Source organism: Suricata suricatta, chromosome 7 (genome assembly GCF_006229205.1).
Source record: "Suricata suricatta isolate VVHF042 chromosome 7, meerkat_22Aug2017_6uvM2_HiC, whole genome shotgun sequence".
NCBI classification, from domain to species: Eukaryota; Metazoa; Chordata; class Mammalia; order Carnivora; family Herpestidae; genus Suricata; species Suricata suricatta.
In genome coordinates, this window is record NC_043706.1 from 33,947,118 (window position 1) to 33,960,623 (window position 13,506).

Consider the following 13,506-nt stretch of genomic DNA (forward strand, 5'->3'; position numbering starts at 1 on the left):
GGGCGGGGGTTGGGGGGCGCGCGCCGCTGCGGCACGGCAGGTCCCCGCAGCTGCTTCTCGCGGCGCGGTGTGCGCGCGCCTCCCGGGCGGCTTCGGGCTCTGAGCGCGAGAGCGCGGCCGGGAGCGACAGGTAAGTGGCGGTGCGGCCACCTGGTACGGCGAGTGTGGCGGCGGGCAGGGCCCGGACTTTGCTTTTGTGGCGGTGACCGGGGCAGGAGCGGGGTGGGGGGGGGGGGCGTCTCCTCAGGCCGCCCGGGCGGACCCCAATTGAAAGGCCTCGGGGACTGCCGTTCCCCGCGAGGAAGCATGTTCTCTGGTGGGTTTCGGGCGCCGGTTTTCGCGCTAAGAATGAAGTGTTACAAACCGGGGAAAGGGGGTGGCACCTCCTCTGGAAGTCGTCAGCGCGGCCGTGGGGACAGCTCAAGTGTAACTTAGCTGTTTTCTGCAGGCCTGCGGTGTTTTCGTCCCGCTGGAGGAGGAAGGACGATAAGCCTGGAGTGTTTACAGATAATGCGGTTGCAGACGCGGTTTTTTTTTTTTTTTTTCTGGCAGTGACTCGAACTCCTTAGATATTAGGTAGTTGGTCGCCCTCCTCAAACTCTTGTCTGAAGCGGCGAGTGCGTTTTACTCGCTCTCTCCACCCCTGCGTCGGGGTTTTCCTTCTCAGCCACCGGCGCTGTGCTGGCTTCTCGTTAGTAGCTCGGAGAGCAGACGAGCTGGGCATCAGCCGGCGATCTCCCTCTGAAATGAAACCTTACTCTCTCTAGCAGACGGTGATTTCGGGTTTCCGAGCCTCGTTCTGCATTACCAAAAAAGAAAAAAAAGAAAAAACCCTCTTCTGTTTTGGGCTTTGCGATTCTTAATTGAACAACTCTTGGGTTGAGCCGGTTTCTTTTTCAACACGCGACCAGTGATCAAACGGAACGGGATAAACAAGGCCGTGGAGGAAGTGTTTAACCAGTTCGTGCAAATACGTTTTCCACATCCTTTCGTCGTGCCCTGGTTAGCTGCTGAACGACTAGCTGCAGCTGCGTTAGTGAACCTGGGACATGGAGGGATTTTTTTTTTTATCTGTAAAAAAAAGGGCTGTAGTCCGAATATAAAGAGTCTCACACCCCAGTCCCTCCCTGCCCCCACACACCCCTACGCAATTCTGGGGCAGTAGTTGGTTAGTGTAAGTTTGCTCATAAAAATGCCAGTACCAGTCCCGGAAATCTCTCTGATGGGTCCCCAAAACTGCATTGTAAGCAGGCACCCCCATCCTTGCTTGGTTATCCCACACTTTAAGAAACACCACCGAAGGGCTGGCCTGAGAATTTTTAGAATTGGCCATCTCCCTTTTCCCTTGGTTGATTTACTCTCCCTTCCTCTCCAGCCAGTCCTAAGCCAAGAAGCTGGGCTCTCCAGAGGGAAACTTAGGAAAAGGTAGTGCTTTCTTGGACACCAGGGTGGAAAATGACTTCCATACATATTCTGATCCTGCCTTCGTGGGTTAGAGATAGCCGGCGCCTATTAATCTGTGCTTTTTTCCTTCTGGGGGCTGCTTCGAGTATCGTCAGAATTTAAGCAACACAGTCAGGCCATGTCTTCCCATCCCAGTCTCAGTCTAACCGTTAGAACCAGGGCAGCCGGTGCCATGTAATTCCCATGGCCTTGAGTCCTCAGATTTCATGGTACCTGACAGTACTGGGAGCATTTATGAGGGCTTTCAGTTCAGCTGAACTCTTAATTCAGTCATCAGATAGCCAGGTAAGGTCTGTTTTGTGCAAAGCCCTGCAGAGGGCCGCCTGAACAGCAACATTGCAAAGATGGCACTCGGTTGCATTGCTCCCTTGAGACGGAAATGAGGGCTGAATCATTTGTGCTGCTGAAAGCTTTTTCTGTTTCTTAGATCCTCCTGAGATAAATATGAAGGGGTGAGGTTAGAGTTGGATGGTTTGACTCGTTTCTGTTCTAGGTATCTTTTTTTGTCTTCTCTATTACTGTTCTCTTTCTGTTCACAGGATGTCGGTATCTTTCCTTCCGTAGCCTTGGGCTCCCTGACTATTGTGCCTTCCCTCCCTCTTCCCCTGAATCTGACCATGCCCGCCCCTCCTTGGCTAACTGGAGTAAAAAGTTTAGGGACTTTGTTGGAATGCTGAATGACTTCTTGTGGGAAGGCCCAGAATCATGGAAATCTGAGGCTTAGAGAGCTAAGGAAACCTATTACAAATTTATCTAGGACAGTCATCTCTTTCAGATAAAGAATCTGATCAATGAGGTAGTAGAGGTAAGGACTCCTGGCTCTTAGCTGAGCGTTCTTCCCACCACATCATCTCAAGAAAAATGCTTCAGAAATGGAAAAGGTTGAGAGAAATCCAGTTATAAGTAGATAAAGAAAATGGAAAGACTTCCACATAACTACAAGAGCAGTATTTTCTGGAAAAATGGAGATTGAATGAGAATGTGATCTAACCATGTAAGTCATGAGGAGCAGAGGTACTAAAATAAGGACTCTGAAGCTTGAAATATGTCGTAAAAGTTCAAATAAAGGCAAACTGTTACCTTGTAATCCCAAGAGACCTTACACAATTAGTTTTAAAAAAAAAAAAAGTAAAGGTGAAGATAAGTACATTGGTGAATGTTTGAGCAATGTCCAGAATGTTTTGAAGTTGTCACATAACTATACTGTTGTCCTTATTGAAGTTATTAGGTATTCTGTGGGAGACAGAATATAAGACTGATATAATCTGGTTTTCATAGGGGAAATGAGATAGTATATACATTTCTGGAATGTAGAAGGAAAGAAGTATGTATGTAAAAAGAGAACCTTTTGATATCTTTGCTTACAGTTCCCAAGTTAGATATTATTGGGTTGTCCTTGTATATTCATGAAAGTAGAATTAGAAGGGTAAATGCTTACTAATCAGACATTATTGTGTGCTAGACACTGTACTAAATACATTTACATCCATTCTCTTATTATCTCCATTTTATTGCCAAGGAATCTAAGATACAAAGAGCTTAAGTTTGCCCAAAGTCATACCCCTAGTAAGTAGCAGAGCTGCTGTTCAAACTTAAATCTACCTGCCTCCAAAGGCATTAATACACTCCCTTCATTGATTAGTAGTTAAGGATGTGGGCATTGAAGCCAGTCTTTCCTGGGTTCAAATCCTGGCGCCTTTATTTACTAACTTGGATAAAATACTCCTCAGTTTCTGTGTCCCTGAAATAGAGACTGTCATAGGTACCTAACTCAGAGGGTTATTCGGGATGAATTAATTCATTTAAAGAGCTTAGAATTGTGCCTGACACATAGTAAATTCTCAGGAAATGTTAGCTTTGGTTTTATTTGTATTTTATTTTATTTTATTTCAAGGTATTCTTTAGATTCAGATTGTTCTTCCTACTGTTAAAATACTCAGGCTTTATGGTAAGTATAGATGTAAACTTCATCTCTGTTCTTACTAAAACTGGGGGAACCTTGCTGAAATTTTGGAAAATACTGTTATAAATAGTATAAAGATCTGTGACCAGAACCAGGGGTCCCTATGACTAGGGTTTGGTTTCTGTCTGTTTCATAGAGAAGGCTGTAAGGATCAGATGAAGTAACAAATACAAATAAAATGTAAAATGTATATGCTATACAAATGAAAAATACTGTTATTAAAATTAGAGAGGAAAGTTACAGTACATTGAGAAGATTATTAAAAGAAAGTTTAACTTCCTTAAAACAACTAGTGATTTATAACTCTATATGAAGATCACAGTCTATATCATAAAATCATATAAGATTCCTTCCATGTGTTTGTTCTAAATCTCTTTTTTGGTGGTAGAGCATGATATTTTTGCAGTTGTTTCTGTATATTAGTTTGCTGGGGCTGCTGTAAAAAGTACCACAGACTGGCCTAACCAACAGAAATATTTTCCCCTACAATTCTGGAGGCTGGAAGTCTGAGATCAAGATGTCCACAAGAGTGGTTTCTTCTGAGGCCTCCCTCCCTCCCTCCTTGGCTTGTAAATGACTGCTTCTCCCCGTGTCTCCTGTGGGCTTCCCCCGTGTGTGTGTCTTCATCTCCTCTTCTTAAAAGTCATACTGGATTAGGGCTCACCCTAATGGCTTCTTTAAAATCCTTCTTTCCGAACAGTCACATTCTGAGGATTTAGGAGTTGGGACTTCAGCCTCAGGATTTTGAGGGGGAACACATTTTAGCTCAGGACAGTTTGTTTAGACAGTCCTATGTCAGGTAGTCTCCGTGCTCCATTGCCCTTATTGCCCTCTGCCCTGGGGTCAGGCAACATCCTTTAGCCTGTGGCTGCCTCCCGATCCTACCTTCCACTTGTTACTTAGAACCCTGCTTGCTGTTGAGTACCCTTAGAAACACTTCGTTCCTCTGCATGAAGTCTTTGCATTTGAATTTAAAGCTGTCAGTCTTTTTCTGTCATCCTGTTGAATAATCTGCTTGAGAAATTATTCCATATATTTGACCTAATAAATTTCTAATTTGTTTTGTAAACATATTTCTTCTTCCCTCTAAATTGAAAAATTTCAAAATCTCTTATGTAGTAATAATTTCTTTTCCTTAAACGGTTTTAAGCTTTAAAAAAAAAAGTTCTAACAAACACAACTGATGAGCCTACAGTTAAGAGAGAATAATATGTTCAATCTTTTTTCTATGAATATATTTATTCCAACCTGCCTTTTTTAAACCTAATAAATCATACGGTTTACTGCTATTTTAGTTATTAGTCTAAAATCTATTTGTTTTTAGTCTTTTAATGTAAATTATATTAATTTTAGAATCTTAAGCCAACCTTCCTCGTAATGTATTGTCCATTTGTTTGTATCTGGATTTGATTTTTTAAATAATGTTTACGACTTTTGTGCTTATGTTTTTAAAAGAAAATAACCTCAGAAAATGAATTGGAAAATATTCCTCCTTTTTCTATTCCCAGGAAGAGTTTGTAGAAGATTAATGTAGTTTCTTTTTTAAAGATATGGAAGAATTTGCTCGTCAAGCCATTTGGTCCTGGAGTTTTCTTTATGGAAAGGTTTTAGTTATGGAATACGGTTATGTGTATATATCCATCAGAATAATATATATTATCTATATATATAAACACATATATATGTTAAGATATTTATCACAGGAAGTTGGCTTATAGGATTGTGGGGACTGGGCTAGGCCCTCCATGAAGGGCCGGTGGGAATTCTGGACAGTTGAGGCTGCAATCCACAGTTGAATATTTTTTCTCAGAGAACCTTAGTTCTTAGTTCTGCTCTTATAGCCTTTCAATTGTCTGGATCAGGCCTACCCAGATTATCTAGGATAATCTTCCTTAATTGAAGTGATTATAGACTTTAATCACATCTACCACATACTTTCACAGTTAACACCTAGATTAGTGTCTCACTGACCTAGACTGTAGGTGAGGCAGATTGACATATGAAACTGACCGTCACAGCTTCTCTCCAGTCTTCTAGTCTTTGCTGCCTCACTAGTTGTCTGATTCCTTCAAGCAGCTTTTTTTTCTGCTTTACTCATTTTTCTGAAGGATGTATTATTCCAGGGCATAGGACTAAAACCAAGCATGAAAGTCATGGTGGGTATGAGGAGGAAAGCAGACTCTGGGTCAACCCAGAAAGAAAAATGCTTCCCCAAGGATTGCTACCCAGCTTTTGAGTGAGCAAACCAAGAGATTTTATTTTGGATATTTTTAGGTAGGTTGCACTGAAGTGGTAGAAGTGGTAGAAGTGGGTTTTTTTTGTTTTTTTTTTTTTTTAATCCTAGGTAGAAGGTGATTGGGGTCCAGATTTTTTGAGATTCATTATTGGTAAAATTGTGGGGAAGAGATCGGAAGCCCATCATAAACTTGCCGGTATTTTTAATACATTAAAAAATATATATGGGCATCATTTTCTGCCCCCATTCTTTCATAAAAGAAAAGGCATTTAATATCAAAAAAGAATTACAGGTGTAACTTAGGTACAAAGGCTAGTCCTTCCCAAGAAAACATTTCGCTAACATCTACTGTAATTTTTCAGTTCACATTTCAGTATTTTTGAAACCCTGATGTATCTTAAAAATCACATGTGTATCTAATATGCTAGTGTTTCTTTTTCCTAAAAAGCTGTTAGTGATTAGTAATGTCTCAGTCAGTGTCACGTGTCTTTGAACTGGAGTCATTTGTCTTTGTGTGTGTTGCATTCTCAGTTCTGCTGAGAATTCAGGGAAAACCTTTGACGCTAATTGGTACTGGTCCTTGAACCATCTTCTGACACAATGATTTTGGATTGTCTCCAGAATTTTTAACATGTTTTATAGCTACAGTATTGATCCATGGATCTGTCCCCAAGACCTTCATATACATACTTTCTTGCCATATACTTAGAGCTTTTTCCTGTAAAATGGCCTACTCTGTTGACTGATACATCTTTAAATTTTTTATTTAAACATTTTTTAAAATGTTTTATTTATTTTTGAGAGCGAGAAAGAGACAGTGTAAGCAGGGGAGGGTCAGAGAGAGAGGGAGACGCAGAATTGGAAGACAGGCTCCAAGCTCTGAGCTGTTAGCACAGAGCCTGATGCAGGACTTGAACCCATGAACAGCGTACTCATGACCTGAGCTGAAGCTGGATGCTCAACCGACTGAGCCACCCAGGTGCCCCAACATCTTTAAATTTTTTAATTGCACTGGCTTATACTGTTCCTTTTAAGATTTTATTGCTAATAGTATATCGCTTTGATATTTTCTAAAAGTTTGCATAAGTAATCTTTAACAGCTTGTGTATCTCTTCCTTTAGAGGATTTTAGAGGTTTTTAGGAAGCAGAGAAGAGTATCCTGGACATTAGGGATCTCACCTCAGAGTTTCTATAATATCTTGACTGGCTTTTTCTTAAGACTCATAGACTTTACCTGAACTATTATGTGCCATGGATTGTTCTTAGCTTAAAGGTGTCACTAGCATGGCCATAACTAGTTGAATCCAGTCAAAAGATAGAAACACCGCGTGTGGAAATTATAGAATATCATCTGTCCGGTTTTTAGGTAATATAGAAGTCCTCTCATAGCAACTATTTAAACAGAAAATGTGCTAGATGGCACAGAAAGTTTGTACGCTCAAGCCATAGATCTTGGGCTTGAAATTATATCTCTAAACCTTATAGCTTATATAGAAATTGTGAAGTAAATCAGCCTTATAAAGAGTGGTGACGTAGCATGAAGGTAGCAGTAGACTGCAGCCAGAGCCGGAGTTTGAAGCCTGGCTCCACTATTTATTAGCTGTGTTATTATGGGAACTTCCCTTAACCTCCTTCTTCCTCGGTTTCCTCACCTATAAAATGAAGGTAATAATGGCCCCTACTTCATAAAGTTCTTTGACTATTAAATAACATTTATAAAGGACTTAGAACTATATGTGGCACATGATATGTGCGAATAAAGTTTATGGCCATCTGTACTTAAGATGTAGAGTTTGTAGTAATTTGGCATATTGAACAGCTGCTCCTAATGTAAAATGTATTCTTGAGTAATTAGGTCTTAGATTCAATTATTAATTTAAGGATGTAAGAAAAGTTTGCTGTTTGAAAAGAGTGTCGGGATAGTTAAGAACTTATTGAGATACACTAGAATTCATCGGTTTAACTTTTTAGATTTACCAGAGTTTTTTCATTACTTAAAGATTTGCTTGGTAGCCAAAGTGCTAGAACAAGAAAAGAAAATATATTAAGATTGTAGATCTAGTTTTGTGTTTCCATCAAAGATTCCAAACTAGGATGGTCATTACAGGGGATTCACCTGTATTGTCATGTATTTTAAACGGGATGGTAAGTATAGATTTTTTTGTTGTATTGTTTAAAGCTTTTTGTTTCCAGTATAATTTTTTAACTTGATAATTGTGTAACAGAAACTAAGAGTAATCTTAGTTATACGTTGAACATAAAGTCTTAAGTCTTAATTGAAATCCAAGTAACTATAATATAATATCTCTGTGCATAAAACCTGTTCTTGGACATCAGTTACATTGACAAAAAGGTACTGAGGGCAGTAAATTGGGGATGTCAAGTAGAAAGACAGGAAAATCTATGTGAGCAATTATGATCTTGTCACTACTGTCATTGTGCTGTTATCTGCCTGCCTGTTAGCCTGGCCTCAGCAATTCATACGGGAGAAGCAAAGAAAAGGGAAGGAATCCAAGCTCCAGCCTTGCCGTGGAATTGGCATGTCCTCTTTTCTCCTGCATCTCTTCTCTCATTATGGCTTTCTTCCAAGATAGAAATGAGGAACAGAAGTGGTTCTGCCAATAGACATTTTTAATTTTATGCCTTGTCGAACTTGTGCAGTTTTTTGCCTTAAATTTTATTTTGTAGGCTATTAATACAGCTTCACCAGCTCTCTTTTGGGTATGTCTCTCCAACCTTTGCCCATTTTTCTGTTGGGTTAGTTTCATGCATTTTTATAAACCCTCGTTGAATATTGTGATAATGACTCTGTAGTACGTTGCAAATACAGTTTTTCAAACCTATTTTTTATAGGATCTCTTGCTATACAAAAGTTTTAGTTTTTTGTTTTGGGGAAGGGGGTTGTAATCACATTTTGTCTTTCTCTTCTCATTTAGCTTTTGGGTTTTTGGTCCTGATGATAAAGGCTTCTCTGCCCCCAGATTGTAAGTCTCCTAGAATATTCTTCAAAAAGAATATTGTTGTGATTCAGTCTCTCATCCATGAAATGAAAGGTCATACTAAATCATTTGTTCCCAAACATAGCCAGGCTACAGGGTCACCTGAGGAGCTTATTAAAAATTCATTCTCAGGCCATACCCCAGACTTACTGAATCAGAGTCTCTGGGGAATGGGGCCCAAGAATATGTTTTTAACAAGTTCTTCTGAGTGACTCGGATTATCAGTTAGACCTGAGAACCACTGGACAATATAATCACTTAGGTCTCTTATTCCAAAAATATCATTTTTCTGTATTATGTAACTCTGAGTTTTGATTTTTCTCAACTAGATTGTAAACTCTTTATATGAAGGGAGGACTATGCCTTCAGGATTACCCTTCTTGCCATTAACCTCTTGAGAGCCTTTTACTTCACACTTGGACAATTCCAGTAGCATCTTCTTTTTAACTATTCCAGTCCATTTGTGGCTGTATTTATCTTGAAGCATTTATCTTCAAACCATATTGAAAACCCTCCGTATGTAAAAACTTTGGCTACACGACAAAATTATAACTGTTTTACAATTCAAGGCTCCATAAGTTGGCTCCATCTTGTTTATCAACTTTATCTTCCCCCAGGGCTATTGTGTATAGTCATCTAGGTTGTGCATTGCATAGCTCCTTAGACAGTGGTATACATGGGGTTCCTTGGACTTGTGTGATATAAAGGTGACCCTGATTTCCCCAGCCTTTTACATTAACCCTTCACTGTAGCCTGAGTAGTCTTCCACCCACCCCCGTTTTATGTAGAAATAAAACCTTGTTCACTCTTACTTTCTTGCCTATACTATGCCATCTGTGCTGTCTAGCATGGCCTTTCCTCTTTTCTCTATCAAAGTTCTATATTAACATCTGCAGAGTGGAGAGTATTACATAATAATAAAAAGAATGAAGATGGTTCCTAATCACTCCTTTGGAGTGAATTCCAGGATATATCGGTAAGTAAAAATAGCAAGGGAGAGGATTGGATATGGTGTTCCATCTTTTGTATAAGAAAAAGAGGAAGTAAGAATTTACATGTATATACACATTTTATGCTTATTTCTTCAAAGAGAAACCTGAAGAATAAAAAATTAATAAAACTCTTCATCTGTAGGGAATAGATGGAAAAATTGGAGGGAAAAGGGAAAGAAAAACAATTCTCTGAGCATTCCTTTTTTGTATCACTTTAACTTATGAACCATGTAAACGTTTTACATATTAAGTGTAAAGAGAAATGAACCTAACCTACAGGACACACAGAGAAAAAATAACTTGAACATACCATGCTGATGGTACATCCCTATTGGGACATATTAAGGACAAAAAGAACTGCCCCCCCCCCCATAGACACTTAAAACTTAGTATGTTTATTGTGAGTAATAATGTTGATGTTATAATTCTGAAACTAGTTTATGAACCAAGATTTTCATTGAGGGAAAAACTGCTAATATAAGGAAAAACTATAGTATTGAATTTGAGTTGAAAATATCAGTATAAATTCATGCTTATTTTAAAAAAGAAATCCTTATGGGGCACCTGCATGGCTCAGTCGATTAAGCGTCTGGCTTCTGGCTTCGGCTCAGGTCACAGTCTCACAGTTTGTGGGTTCGAACTCCACGTCAGGCTCTGTTCCGACAGCTAGCTCAGAGCCTGGAGCCTGCTTTGGATTCTGTGTCTCCCTCTCTCTGACCCTCCCCTGCTCGCACTGTCTCTCTTTGTCTCTTAAAAATAAATAAAAAACATTTTAAAAAATTAAAAAAATAAATAAAATAAAAAAGAAATCCCCAACTTTATCTACTGAAATGACCTAGTAGCAGTGATATCCCAGTAGCTATGAGGACAGCTAGTGCTCAGATCCTGATTATAAATGCCATTGCCCACTAAAAGGAACAAAGGCTCCAGGGAGAAGTGGCTGGTTCCAGGTCTGGGGCAGAGATGGTAAAAGGTGCTCTTGGAGAAATGTTATGCCGGAAGTAGCCTCAAAAGCAAATAAAATTGTGTTAAAATGACAGACGGCGGCTTGAGGAGAACCCCACTAGCCATATTTGGGATAGTTTGAACCAAAAATTGGGGACAATTTGAAAAAAATCATGGTAATGGATTATTGTACTAGATTAAAACCAATATTTGAGTTCATAATCATACTTAAAAAGGAGAAAGAAGGGAAGGGTGTAGAAATAGTTCTGTTGCATGGAAGACTGCTATACAGTAGATGTGGGAGGATAACAATTAGAAAGCCATCATTTTGTAGTCCAAATGTAAAAACTGGTTCAGGCCAGAATCATCAGTAGATTGCCAAAACCACTGGGTGAAAGGTTATTGGGAGATAGAGTATTACATCTCTCCTTAGAGTGGAGAGAGATCTATAGTCACTATTTAACCAAGTGGCCAAGCTTTTCCCCTATAGTAGGATATCGTGGCATTACATGTCTCTAATGTGATGGCAATTTGGAAGGATACAACTGCCATCTATGTGGTATTCTTGTTTAGACACACAGGAGAAAATTTTTTACTCCTATGGAAACAATGAGATCCAGGATGGTGGAACTGACCTACTCTCTTAAAATGTCAATTTCATTTTTTTTTTTTTAAAAAGATGGAGGGGGAAGGGATATGCAAGATTTAAAAATTTGAAACAACTAGGGGCACCTGGGTGGCTCAGTTGGTTAATTGTCTGATTGGCTCAAGTCATGATCTTGCGGTCTGTGGGTTTGAGCCCCACGTCAGGCTCTGTGCTGACAGCTCAGAGTGTGGGACCCTTTGGATTCTGTGCCTCCTTCTCAACTCCTTCCCTGCTCACCTCTGTGTCTCTCTTTCAAAAGTAATATAAAACATTAGAAAAATTTCAGAATAACTAAATGTAAGAAACAGGCCTTAATTATGGATCCCAAAAAAAGTGTATTCAAGAAAATAAACCAAATTAGTAAATTTGATTATGGATTATATATTGAGATTATGGAATTGTTCGTTTTCTTATGTGTGAAAATGGTACTGTTATGTTTTGTAGGAGAATGTTGTAATTCTTAGACTAGGCATACTGAAGTATTAGGGATGAAGTGTGGGATCTGTGATTCTCAGGTGATTTGGGAAATGTGTGTGGAGGGGGAAAGAATACAAAGTGCACACATGTGGCAGGATGATCATTGGTCAGTCTGAGGGGTATACATCAGTGTACTGATTATAATGATTTTTTCATTTTCCTATAGATTTGAAAAGTGTCAAAATAGAAAATTGGGGAGGAAATCTCTTGAGAGCCTTGTGCAGATTTTGTCTGACGAAGACTTCTTTTCCCAGGCACACTAGCTAGAGGTGATTTTCTCATATGAATTTTTATGGCTTTTATGTTTCTCTTATGATCCCCAAACCTAAATGCACGTAAGAGCTGCCTGAGATGACTTTAAAAAAAAAAAAAATTACCAACTGCCAGACCCCACAGTATACTCTGGGAGAATAGGCCTGACAACCAGACCAAGGGTTAGAACTGCTTATTCTGTATGTATGTATTAGTTTAATTATTTGTCTTTTTCACATGTTCCCACCTAACGAGCATGGGAACTTAGGATCAACCCTGCAGGTGTTGTTCAGTCCTTTGTGTCCCCTTTTTGCTGGCACACAGTGTTATGTGTGTTCCACACAGTAGATGTTTGGCAAATACATGCTGATTATGTATGTTCACTAATTTGATAGTTTGAAGAGATTACCAGAAACTTCTCTAAATTTTGAGAGATTTAAATAACCTATTTGATAAAAGTGCTTAGTCAATTCAAAAGATTCATTTGAAAGCTGTTTAGTTTTTAGTTCTAAAATTAGAGATTTGATTTACAAAAATAACATGTCTGTTATCAGTAAATGTTTGAAATTAAGAGTTACCAGTGGAATCATAATTGAATTCCATTACCTCTGCAAACAGACATATTCAGAAGCCAGTACTTAAAAAAAACACAGTTACACAGAGATAAAGGGTTGTTGATATTAGAATTGAGATGAGGGATGATGTGGTAGCTAGGTAATCAAGAAAGGAGAAACTAGCAGAGATTAAATTTTTTTTTGAGTATGAGTTTTATAAGCTTGAAGCTAGGTTTGAATATATGAATAATAATAGCTAACATTTTTTCAGTGTTTACCATATGGCATAGATTGTGCTTGATCTGAAGTAGTTGTGATCCCTAAAATAGCTCCTCCAAATAGATAGTAGTATTAATTTACAGATGAGAAAATTGCATCTCAGAGAAGTTAGTCATGTGCCCAGATTCACGTAGCTAGTAAGTGGTGGAATCATGAACCGAACTATTCAGTCTAGCTTCAAAGCACTTGCAAATACGGGGGAGGCAAGATCGGGTATGGTTAAATATAGCTTCCCTTAAACTGAGATTTTGTGAAGAAATGGTGTGGTAAATGAATGGGAAAATGTTTTATAGCATCAGTTCCTTGAAAAGAAATAAAAACAAAAGATAAAGCAGTTAGGGGCGAAGGGTTCATCTTTACTAGGGGTTAAACAAACAGTTGTGTAGGCTCATAGGGAGAGTAGATTAGAAAGGCATGTATTGACCAGTATTCAAGAAATACAGTATCATGAGTTCTTTTTCTGCAAGAAAAAGTGTTCTGGTAGAGCTGCAGTATTAATCTAGACTGCATAATCTATCTTTAATCCATATAATGTATTTATATGTGTTAAAATAGCTGAAGTAAACTTATATTTTACTTTTGATTTAAAAATTTGACTAAACATTGTCTCAACAATAAACAGCAAAATTACTCTAGTACTAATAGCTTCAGTTATCCAAACATTGTTAATACTTCATTGAAATGAGTTATGACAGTCAT

The 13,506-nt window shown here is 38.8% G+C and overlaps 1 protein-coding gene across 2 annotated transcripts in view; it reads left to right on the forward strand.

The window, feature by feature from the left end:
* The first annotated feature begins 6 nt into the window (after window positions 1-6).
* KCTD20 (potassium channel tetramerization domain containing 20) overlaps window positions 7-13,506 on the forward strand; it is a 35,826-nt gene continuing 22,326 nt past the window's right edge. The window contains exons 1-2 of one of the 2 annotated variants that reach the window (XM_029943345.1): window positions 7-130; window positions 11,889-11,991. The gene's annotated coding sequence lies outside the window, so the exon portion shown is untranslated. The remainder of the gene's footprint in view (window positions 131-11,888; window positions 11,992-13,506) is intronic. The other variant, XM_029943344.1, reaches the window with a different exon arrangement.